We start from the raw sequence: 12,078 nt of genomic DNA, 5'->3' as shown, positions 1-12,078 counted from the left end.
AAAGATCATCATAACTTGATCTTTATTTTCCTTTTTAGCTGGGACAAAATCGGAGTTTTTTTAGGTTTCATCTTTAAACAGTTTTCCCCTCGCAAAACCTTCAAAAGCAAACAAAAAGAGTTGATGGCTGGAAGGTTTCAAATTAATCTTAACCTCGGGCATTGCTCTGGGCAACCCTCCAGACCATCTTCTTCGCCTGCCAAGCCATTACAAAAGGGAAAAGACCATATGAAAATCAGGCTTGGTCGCATCCCAAAAGGGCTAGTCCAGCCTCAAATGCTTGGTCACATCCCTTCTGCACGAGACCACCAGCATCCCCAAAAGCAACGAGTCGTCGTAACCCTATTCCTGTGCAATCAACCGAAACAAAATTGTCGGCGTATGCCAACCAACATAGACAAATTCCCAATTTGGGGGGTTAGGGGTGGGGGGAGGGACACAAAGGATGCAACTTCCAACAATTTTCCCATATCGGCCACATATAAATTGAAGACGCAGGGGGGCAAAATGCGCCCCTGCCTCAGTCCATTAATTTTGGGTATCTTTTGGGAAAGTGAAATCTCACTGTTTCATGATCACTTTTAATAATCCAACCTGTATTCTCCAGTTCAATAATTTCTGACATAGTTTTGACCTTGATACTGTGTCAAAAGCATTGGACAGGTCCACTGCTGCTAAATGAATGACCTTATACTCCACCCACCCCCGATGACTAAATCCTGATGGCAGCCCAAAATAACCCCACTCAGGTTAGTACCATGAAATTTACGAAATCCTGTTTGGTTCCTTGAAATGAAATTTTTGCCATATGCCCAAGCTTCCAGATGGTTCAAAATCAGGGTAGCAAAATCTCACAAAATCTGAATCAAAAATAGAAGTTGCTCAGTAGTTTTTAGGTTCGGTTCTACCGCCGACTTTATAAAATTGGTACAAAATAAGCTGTCTGCCTTGTGGGCAGATAAGTGGCTGTCTTCAGAATGTCGGAGGAGTTTTAGAATCCCTTTCCATTCTGGGCAATGCCACCGGGCTGCCCAAGGCAAGGCCAGGTAACTGTTGTTACATGGCAGCAGGGTTAGGAGAGGAGCAGCAGCCCTCCTACAGGGTCAGGGCCCCTCTCCTCCCCACAGATAAGGGAGACAGTAGTGTCTGGCGCATCAAAGCGCAGGAAGGGTGAGGTAATAAAAATACCTCACCCTTCCATGAGAATATATGTGTGCCTTGCACACATGAGAACCAGGCAGGGAACTACAAAGGGATGCTTCCCCCCGCCCCTGGGGGCAGAGGGAGCCCCATTAGTCAGCTGCATGGCTGGCCTGGGGGGTTGGTGCACACCCCCCCACACACACACACACACATACTACAAAGGCCCAAGGGGTGCCCTGAGTCTTACAGAATGAGCTGCTTGCAGCTCCAAAAGCACAAACTGTTTGTGGACCCTGCACAGGGACCCAAACAGGATAGGGAAGTTTGCTGTGCTACTCAGCGTCTTCCTGCTCTTTTTCTTTATTTGCTGTGCACTCAGCATCTGTGATATTCTGCAAGGTGTGTTCGCTGTATAAGCAGCGTCATGGCTAACAACTTTAATTGAAGAACCGGACTCCCCTCCCCCCCAGACATTCGCTCGGCAGGTGAATAAAGAATTGACTTGACAATTTACCCCTCCCGCTTTGCCTGAGGAGACACGGTGCTGCTTGAGGGAAGGCGAACATTTTGGCAGGTCTGGGAAGGTGTGAAGTGCACATCGAACCGGGGGAGTGAAGTTACTTTGCTACAATTCCAAGTAAGTTTCAGCCGCGCTGGGCATGCGAGCTCAAGGCTCAGACCAAGTGGGAAGTGACCGCGTTTGTTAGATAAACAAGTTAATGAAGCAGGGCGAATGCTCACACTTCAGTGAACAACAGATACTGAGGCCAGTCTCTGTGGCCCAGTCAGCAAGCGTTCAGACTTGAGCTTCAAAGGTTGGGGGTTTGTGCCAAATCCTCCAGTTGCAACATTCTGAAAGTGATTCGCAAAAATAAATATTTCAAAGTAATTCGCAAATAATTAGTTTTAAAAGCAGTCTCTGCTCGGGAACTGCCGTTTTACATAATAAGCGTTTACACAGTGCCAGGCATGCGAGCTCAAGGCTCAGAACAAGTGGGAAGCATGCAGACTCATCCCCTTAAAGTCATTGTAAGCGAACTTTATAAAAGAACCTGGAAAGCAAACATATATCCCCTCAGGTTGTAAGGCTGCATAGAAAGCACTGTGGCTAGAGCCACGCATTTTTGACATCTGTGCAGAGCCTGCCGACGCAGGTTCGGATCCCTTGTCAAGAGAAAACTCGGGATTTGATATTCACGTTGCGGGCATGTTGGCCAAATAAAAGTTGACACGCCATGGCATGGCAGGACTGGTAGCACAGCAAGTAGAGTACTTGCGTTTGACAGATGTGCGGAGACTGCCAATCCAGTTTTGAATCCCAGCAGGTCCAAACCAAGCTTTTCATCCTTAAACAAACTGCATTTAGAAATATGTTTAGCCCAATTCTGGCACATCAGGCAGAGTTAGAATGCCCCCCTTTTTGTAAATGAACAAAAACAATTGTTAAAAGCACGTATTTAGCAGGTTTAACGAACACAGGTTTTTTTTCTGTTGAAACACACCATTGTGCTAACAAACCGTTGTAAAACATGTTTGTCCTTTTATGACACAATGTCATATCGTGCATAGTGGAATGCAATGTCGAATGCAAATGACAAATATTGGCAGATCCAAGAGTCACACATCACTGGGGACGTTAGGCATATGCATGACAAGGGCAAATAATGGTTTAATATGGTACAAACTGCAGAAAGTGCACGGACGCCTATTGCAGGTGGCTGAAATCCAAACTCTTATACCGCAGATTCTCTAAACAACCTTGCAAGGCAAACTGATAATTATACAATGTATCGTGCGTGATACGATACAATTTTGAATTAATTAAAGACAAATGCTGGCAACCTACAAGTCTCACACCAGTGAGGATATTGGTAACTTGCATGACAGGGGCAGACAAAGGTTGTAGCTAATAAGTATAATAATACAAACGCTCAGTCGCCACAAATAATTTTACGACAGCCTTCAAGGCAAACTGTTACATTATACGGGGCACAGCGCCAGACAAACAAAATCTCAGCATAGAGTTGCACTGCATAAGGCAGCCACCAATATCAGGTTTGCCTAAAATATTGAACAATTTAAAGTTTTGTTTCTATACTACAAACAAGACAAATGGCTCCCAAACGAAAATCAATGGAACTCAGAAGCATCGGCTTACTGCCCGCATGACACCAAGATAAGCTAACACCACATGATGAGGGGAGGAAACAATTAGCTCGTGCAACTGTTTCAAAATACAAGCAGCCAAACAAGCTTACCACGGGCGCATCGGTCACAGATTAAGAAACATCTAACAAGCCTCTCAGAAATTAATACAGCAAAAGCTCTGAGTTACACCAGGATACGTGGTGCGGCACACTGGTTATCAGGCTGATAAGGGGCAACCAGACATGAGGGAAAATCTTCCCCGTTTTATATGCGGGGTAAAATTGTTGCAACAGTCCCCAGTTACGGAGTAGCGCAATAACCTCACTAGAAGGGGGGACAACACCGGGTACAGGGCACCCCCATCGAGAAAACTGGAAGCATGACCAATAGCAGTAACCCAACCTTCAATAAAAAAAAACAAAAAAAAAAAAAGAAATTAAAAAAAATGTAAAAATAAATCGCTAAGGGTTTGTCCAGTAACGCAACTGTTGAAGCGGAGGTCAATCAGTAACAACATTCAGCCGGCAAGACACCTCAAGACAATTGAAAGCAATTGAGGACAGTACATATCTGATATTCGAACAAGAACAATCACATCAGATCAAATTGCTTGCGCATACACTACAAAGGGGTGACCAGCCATGAACCCAGTACCCCGACTAGCAGAGCTCAGGGCACAGCAAGGTTTGAACATGCCAACCACAAACAAGGGGTAGATCATGGCCCATATATGGAGTAGCGCACAAAACCTCACTAGAGGGGGGGGCAACACCGGGTACAGTGCGTCCCCCTAAAAGAAAGCGAGAAGCATGACCAATAGCGGCAACCCAACCAGGGGGTTGTCCAATAAAGCAACAATTATAACAGGTTGCGATCAGTAGCAGCATGTGGGCGGCAAGCCACCTCAAGACAAATGAAAGCAAAAAGGACAGTACAAATCTGATTTCGAACAAGAATAAGCACATACGGAGCAGGTTCTTGCGCATACACTACAAATGGTGTAACAAGCCATATGACAGGTTTATATCTGCGACTCAGTACCCCGACACGGGGCACAGCAAGTTTGAACATGCCACTCACAAACAGGGGGGTAGATCATGGACAGCACGCAACAAGCTAAAGGTATCACAAACATGGCAGCCTTTCGAATTTCCAATGTGATGGGAAACCACCTGTACAAAAGCCGGCGTAAACCTTTTTTGCACACCCGGACAGAGCCGACTATTGCAGTTTGAAGCCGGGCAGAGCCAACATACAAGCCAATGCGTAGCTGCATCAGCCAGAAACAAAGGCCATGAAAAGGGCAACTCGTTGAAGAGATCTCCAACTACAGGCAGCTGTCCAAAATGGAGCTTGCCAAACAATTCTGTGTACGCAGAATAAACACAGAACCCTGAACGGGGTTCAAAACAATGAGCAACTACGGAAAACCTGTACTCAGGGGACCCAGTTGCAACTGCACTACGGAGGTAGTGAAGCATGCAGGACATTTGGGGCTAGCTGCAAGGAGCCAGGTAAGAAGGGGCGATGACACCAAATTCACCACAGCAAGGTAAGTAAGAGAGCGAACAGCGAGCCAGCCCCACAAACGGCTCAGAGGGCTGGAGCAAACAGTTAAGACAGGACAAACAATCAAGCAGTCAGGTAACACAGCAAGCGGAATGTTTTTTTTCGGCTTACAATCCGCACTGGAGGGTGGTTTCAGAGCCCAGTCTAGGCCATACCAACACAGCTCAACTGCCTCCATAAGTCCAAGGTCGCAACCCCCCCGCATGGCAAACCCTCACAGAAAGACAAAGCGGGCCGTTAGCACAACTAACCCCATCCGGCCACACAGTTTAAAAACTTGGCCGGATGATATCTCGGCCGCCACCTCTCACAAAGGCAATAAACCCAGTGCCACAGTTCAGGGGCAATATAAATACACATAGCCAAAGTGTGAGCCGAAGGTTTACAACATACCCAGAAACTAAAAGCCAACAAACGAGAAGTGTTCCAGACCATCAGGACCACCCGCAACATACAGGTAGTATTCGAGCGTTTGACCAGCTTCCAGCGGTTCTAGATGGCCGAGGCGGGAGAAGAAATACCATCACACAGATAACAGGGCAAACAAACACAACCAGGGGCTGAATAAAAGCCCAGGCTTACCGCAGGCCAGCTAAGGTAACAGATGATATAGTTCCAAAACTTAATCAACACGCTCCAAAACGGTATAGCTAGTCAGATAGCGAAGCAAATAGAGCGCTCATTGTGACATCAGGGCAGAGCCGGCTGATGCAGTTTCAAACCCTGGCAGGGCCAAACTCAGTCTTTCATTTTCCTCCAAGATCGATAAATGAACACCACACAATGTGGGTAGTAAGCCGCAAGCAGATGCCAGAGGGTCCGTAGCGCCATATAAATAGCAAAAGCAGAACATGCGAGGCATGCGTTTACAGAATGGAATAGAGACAGACAACAAAAGGGGTAGCGGAAGATACAAGAGAATAAGGCAGATGTTTTAAGACCCAAGGAAAGACCATTAACACACGGGTAGCATCGCAAGTCAGGCACCCAGTACACCAGGATGCCAGAGTCAGGGCGACACAGCCCACAAGGCAGCAAAATACACAGAGGAAAATACCAGCGAAAAATAGAAGACACAAAGCCGACAACCGAAGGCTGGGGCCTGAAAACTACAAGTAGCACTGAATCCAAAAACGGGTTCTACAAAAATAAGAAGCAGTGAACAAAACACAGCACAACAGGGCGAGGTCCGAGAGCGGAGGCCAGAGTGCTGCAAATAGCATGGAACATGAAAACGGGTGCAACGAAATGAGCTGCAGTGGGGAACGAACACCACACAGCACAACAGGCCGACGCCAGAAGGCCGGGGCCAGGATGCTTTACATAAGCACCAAACCTAAAAAATGGTTCCAACATAGGTAAAAAGGAGTGCGGTACAAAACACAGCACAACAGGCCAACGCAGAAGGCCGGGGTGCTTTAAATAAGCACCGAACCGGAAAAACGGTTCCAACATAAGTAAAAAGCAGTACAGATAAACACCACACAGCACAACAGGTCAACGCCCGAGAGCAGGGGGCCAGAGTGCTACAAGTAGCACGGAACGGGAAACTGGTTCAACAAAATTGGTAAGCAGGTTGGGGAAAAGCTCCACACAGCACAATGCAACAGGCCAACAAACGGCCGAGGGCCAGGGCCAGGGAGCTAAAACATAGCTCGGAACCAAAAAGGCAGGTACAATACAATAATTGGTTAACAAACAGGAGCTAACAGGGGTGGACCGTCCCTTAAAAGATCCGGTACAATCCACAAGGGTTACCGATTCTCGGGGTACAGTGGGGAGCTACCCACCCATATAAGATAGGTGCCCGGGTCATTGGATTCATTTTCCAGGGTCCGATTTGAGCAACTATACATGAGGCTACCCCACCCCTGTTCACAAATTCACTCCAGGTGAGTTAAACACAGCACAGACAAACAGAAACAAGGATAGATAATCAGGACAACGCCACAAAGGCCGGGCCAGAAAGCAGTGGGCAAATCTATGGCCAGCACAAGGTGCCGGCTCACACATAACTACAAACCAAACCCCGACAGGGGCTAATGCCGGGCACGATCAAGGGAATAGCTAAACTAAGGGGAACAGACTATGCAGCTAGGAAAGAACAACAAACCACTTTTGGGGGAGACCTGGACAGCCGGTAACCCATCCAGGTTGTGGCGGCACGGGCCAGAGGGGGTAACCTCTGGACCAGGTGCCCAAAAGTATGATATTGTTATGATATTCAATTATCGTTTATGTTCCCATAACCATATCTGTAAAAATAAAATCCTACGGCCTTTTATTGCCAACACTTGACCATATTGTTGTGGTGTAATATTTCATGGGGAGGGCAAGGGCCGTAAGACATGACGCATACACCCCACAACAACTAATGTAAGTCTGCTGCATATGGGTTCAACAGTTATCTCGGTGCACCCCTAAACAACCTGCTTGAAGTCTTAGTTGGGCCTGGTGCTCTCGATTCACTGGCTCCCATAATCACCTCTAGCACGATCTATTTCGTACGTGATGTACCACATTAACCCAACATTTTCTTAACTCTATTGTGCATACTCGCATAAGAGTGAAGCCCTGACTCCCAATAGAATGCGTGGCAGTGAGCCACCCAGTCTGTTTTGGTAACAGCATCAACTCTTCCCCCCCTTCCCTTATGTTAATCGTTCATCGCAGCCCAAAATGAGTGAATCCTTCCATCGAAGGTGGCCCAACATTTCCTCCACGTCAATGCCCAATTGTTACCGTTGTAATGCTCTGTTGACACAGCAAAGTGTAGGAGCCTCACAGACCCCGAGAGAGCTGCTCTGCTGTTATGCTGGGTTCCAACTTTCACACAAAAGTGTGAAGAGAGCTGGAAAGGCTTTCACCGGGCTGGAGCCCGATGCAAAGTCAGGACTTTTGGCATCCCGGACAGGGTGTCTGCGCAGCTTGGGACAGAAACCATCAATACGTGCAAGTCCTGCAAAATGCGGGACAGTTGGCCACCTTTCCATCTGAACAGCACTCGATGGATAGGTCATCTTATGAAGCTTTTATAATGCGCATGCAACCACCAGCCTGAAGTGCACCCTCGCCTGGGTTAGTCAGACCTTTGTCTGTAGAAAAGGTGAGTGGGAAAGAATAGGGGGCGGAAGAATAGAAATAGCAATTGGAATGATACTAAGGGGTTTACAATTAATAGTTTAAAGCTTCTGGATTAAAATTCGGAGCACCACTCCCACTTAAAATAGTGGCACAACTGGATCATTGGCATTTCAGGAAAACTTAATCGGGCATAAAGTAACAATGCATTCATGTCGGCTTTGAGAATGTCAGAGCAAACATACACTTGATTGTACAGTAGCAACCTTCCAATCAACATTCAAGCAAAATCAATTATTCTGGCGGGTCTGAAGACTGACTCGTATTCTCTATCTCGCTGATTTTATTAAATTAAAGAAGACATGCCCATCTTTCCCTATGCTATGGGATCACCTACCTAACAAAACTAAATATGGTTCTCATCAGTCGTCAGTGAAGGGTGCAAAAATATAATCTGTCCAACGTCCAAACTAACCTGTACTAACTACCACTATTAGAGCAACTAAAACCAGAAGAATGTCTCCCTTCTCCAGAACACTGGAGTTTCCAGACAGTTTACTTCAGTAGTGGATTCTTAAGTAGTTCCAGGTAACTTATCAGTTCATACAGTTCTTTTATAGTTTGGTTCAACTTTTCTCTCTCATATAGCGATTCTCCTTTTCGCTTTTGTTATTCCCTTGGCTTGTCTCATTTATATTTGTATTTTATTGAATTTATATAGCCCTTTAATCCAAAGTGCTTTACATGAGAATCCAAAGTGCTTTCCATGAGAATCCAAAGTGCTTTACATGAGATATCCGTCTATTCTTCAAAGGTAATTTTATCACTCCCCTGTGAATATCTGGCCGTTTTCATACAGTTCACAATTTCTTGTTCCCTTTTGGGTTTGACCATACCCCCTCCAATTCAAGGTTTCCTTTCGTATCTTCTTTATAGTTAGACCGTCTTATTTTAATTTTACTTTATGCTGTACATTCTGAGTTTGGGACTCATTCCCTCTGCTTTCTTGACTAGGACATGCGAGTGTCCCAATAAGGAGTCTCAATCACTTTGTTCAGGATTAATGCTGTCTCAATTATAACTAGTCCAAATGTTCCAATACTGGTACTCTTTCACTACATTTAACATTGAGGTTTTACCTTTGTTACGCCAAGCATGAACGTTCAAATAATTATGCTTTTCCACTTCATTCCATATCAATACTTTATCTCGACTATGACGAGTATGAACATTCCAATAATGGTAGGTTGCCCACCTCCCGGGTTTCCCATTCCACATTACCCGTCCGTAGTCTGGGATAACGTCGCTTGGTTTGTGGTTTGGCTGGTGCCTTCCCTCTGGTCTGTTAGAATGGCTTCTCACAATTTCTTGAATACTTTCTTTTCTGTCGCGGTCTACGTGAACTCTCCAGCTTCTCGCTCGCCGGTAACATGAGCTTCAAGTTAGGTAGAGCGGTATTAGCACTATTGGTGGTAACCCCTGGTGCACCACACTTTGTAGTCATGCCACCACTCGTTTCCTCTTCGGGATACAAATGCTTGCATCGACACTTGCTTCTGTCTCTTCTCAGCTCAGGTTCCCCCACATCGGGTATTCAATTCTGTAGTTTCCTCTTTCTCGATCATGAGATGCTGCACGTCCTCTCTCCTCTGCTTACAAGCAAGTCCGCAACTTTGTATCTCACTGGCTTACTCTTTCGCAGTCCAGTTTCTACCCCTCCTCTTTATGACAGTCATGGGATTCTCCAGATGGAATATCATGGTCCCTCCGTTTCACATTCCCTATTCCTCCATGGATCTACTTCGCCTCAGTAAAAAAATAAAATTTTTTATTTTTTTTAAAAAAAAAGAAATAAAATGGGGTTCCTCTTTTAAAAAGGAGTAGACAAAACCACACATATTGGTGGTTTCTTCCTACTTTTCTCTCCTAGAAGTGCATGAGGATGTATCACTAGGCGGTCTCTTAGGGCGTTCCTTATAGGAACGGGAGTCCTTGTCCCCAAAGGGAGTCTCTCTCCCAGTGAGGTCCCACTTACCGATCCCTAGGGCAGGTGTTGCAGGGTGGGAATCACATCCCTATCTGAACGGTGGGGGGCGGGGGATGGGGATCCCCTTGGGGAGAAGGGATGAATTCCCAGGATTCGTCACAGTATATAAATCACCCAGATTTTGTAAATAAACTGCCTATGAGATAGCGGATGAGGGGCAGATGGCACCAATATGTCTTACTGACTGCAAAAAAAAAAATCCAATAGCATTTTGGGAACAAGAATTTATAGTCGACCAATAGGTCTGCGATAGTGATGTAATGCACTCTGGGCTTAGTGCTGATTGCATTTGTCACAAAAAACACCATATTTGGAAAAGGTTTGCAAGCCACAGATGGACCACCTCAGTTTATGTTGATCAGGCTTCAGTTGTTCTGCTTGAGCAGAGGACAATATCTAATGTTCCTCAAAGCATTCATTTCATACATTGTAAATCCATTGCCCCCAGCTATTCTCAATTACTGTGAGTGACAGTCTCCGGAAGTACGCTCCCAGACGCGCGCAAAGGAGAAATCATATTGGGCGCTTATTAGCGAGTGACAGAGGGAGCTCCGGCTCAGGAGCAGTTTTTTGGAAAAACACTCAGGGTTCTGCCCCAGCCCACTTAAAGGCCCATGTCATCGGATCAGTGTAGGACTAGGTTTTAGTAAGAGGCCCACCTTGTATCCTGCCCACTGTAGTCTGCCTGCAAATAAGGCCTACTTGACCCTGACACAAACCCCAACCCGAGCAGTTAGGCATCCTAAATACACAAGAGGGGAGGAAGCTTGCACAATAAACCGACATGATTGTCCCCAAAGACGCTACCAGAGAGCATCTCTAAATCAGACTCAGGATGTTAGGCAGACCATTCCTGAACAACCCCCGGCACCTCCTCTCCCCCACCAGAGAACAACTAGTTAATAATTACCAGACTAAAAAAAAACAGCATATTCAAGACTGCATCTCCCAGGATGCATCATGTTTAGAGCTTCAAAACCCAGAATCAATTGCAGAAAAAGTCTACTAGGGATTCAGAGTCAAGATACTCTATGGGGAACCACTAGCACATCCAGAGACACCCCTTAGACAACACATGCCGATGCTTGAAGGGAAAAGCCCACCTCCTCTCATCAACTCTCACTACAACGATGCATGTAAAGGAGAACACCTTTCCCAATCCTACCTTGCTTCATATCGCCTTGCTGACCTGCAGGATACAGCACCAGCGAAAGGCCAGCGCCTAGTGCTGTGCGGGTGCACGTTATCACTTGCGCTGAAAAGGCAACTCTAGACAGGCGCCACAGTCATACTAACGTTCACGCTACTCGAAGTCTGGGGCAGGTACTCCTGATTTACTGGAGCGCATTGGGTTCATTTATGGTGATTTGGGGAGTGCAGCATGCTCAACACTTCAAAGTTTTTGGGGCAGCAGCTGGGGTTATATAGCATTCACCATACTACAAGATTTTATATCGTGTACAGCAATGATACAATGCATTAACTTTTTGGATAATATGTCGCCAGGCGCTCAAATAACGGGTTCAATTACTCCATCGATCTCAATGGCGCTCATTGGCTCAAGGGTCTAAAAAAAATGGGGAGCCAGCCCTGCCACGATTAGAAGTTGTGATGATTAGGTCCCTGTAATGGCGCCAGCCACTGCAGCACTGTACTATCCCTTGCCTTTCCATTATAAACGCATGTCTGTCTACAAGTAACAGAACGCAGAGCCAATAGCCAGAATTGGATGAGCTACCAACACGCAACAGATCACCGAATCGTTGTGTTAACCTGAAAGTGTGCAACATGGCACAGGTCCCTGCTGAGTTACAAGACGTCTTGCATGTGTGGGGAGCTGGGTGGAACTCTATTGTGCATATTCCACCAAATACTTATGTGCTCAAAGAAAGTGCCGAGTCAGAGTCCCTTCAGCCCAGACCCAGCATGGACACTTGCATTCAGAAACCTTCCAATTTCTGATAATTAGGGTTACCAGATGACTCCACGTGGAAAGGGGGCGATGCCCCAGCCCTAGGCTTTAATTTCTCCAACAATGACCTTCTGGGAGTTGTAGTATTGGCCTCAATTGAATAAAGTGAACTAAAATA

The 12,078-nt window shown here is 46.0% G+C and overlaps 1 protein-coding gene across 1 annotated transcript in view; it reads right to left on the bottom strand.

The window, feature by feature from the left end:
* SNAI3 (snail family transcriptional repressor 3) overlaps window positions 1-12,078 on the bottom strand; it is a 63,808-nt gene that overhangs the window by 49,492 nt on the left and 2,238 nt on the right. The window lies entirely within an intron of this gene.

This window comes from Ambystoma mexicanum, chromosome 1q (genome assembly GCF_040938575.1).
Source record: "Ambystoma mexicanum isolate Mex_15411 chromosome 1q, UKY_AmexF1_1, whole genome shotgun sequence".
Classification (NCBI taxonomy): domain Eukaryota; kingdom Metazoa; phylum Chordata; class Amphibia; order Caudata; family Ambystomatidae; genus Ambystoma; species Ambystoma mexicanum.
The sequence above is the reverse complement of the archived record's forward strand: the minus strand, read 5'-3'. Positions and strand labels throughout refer to the sequence as shown.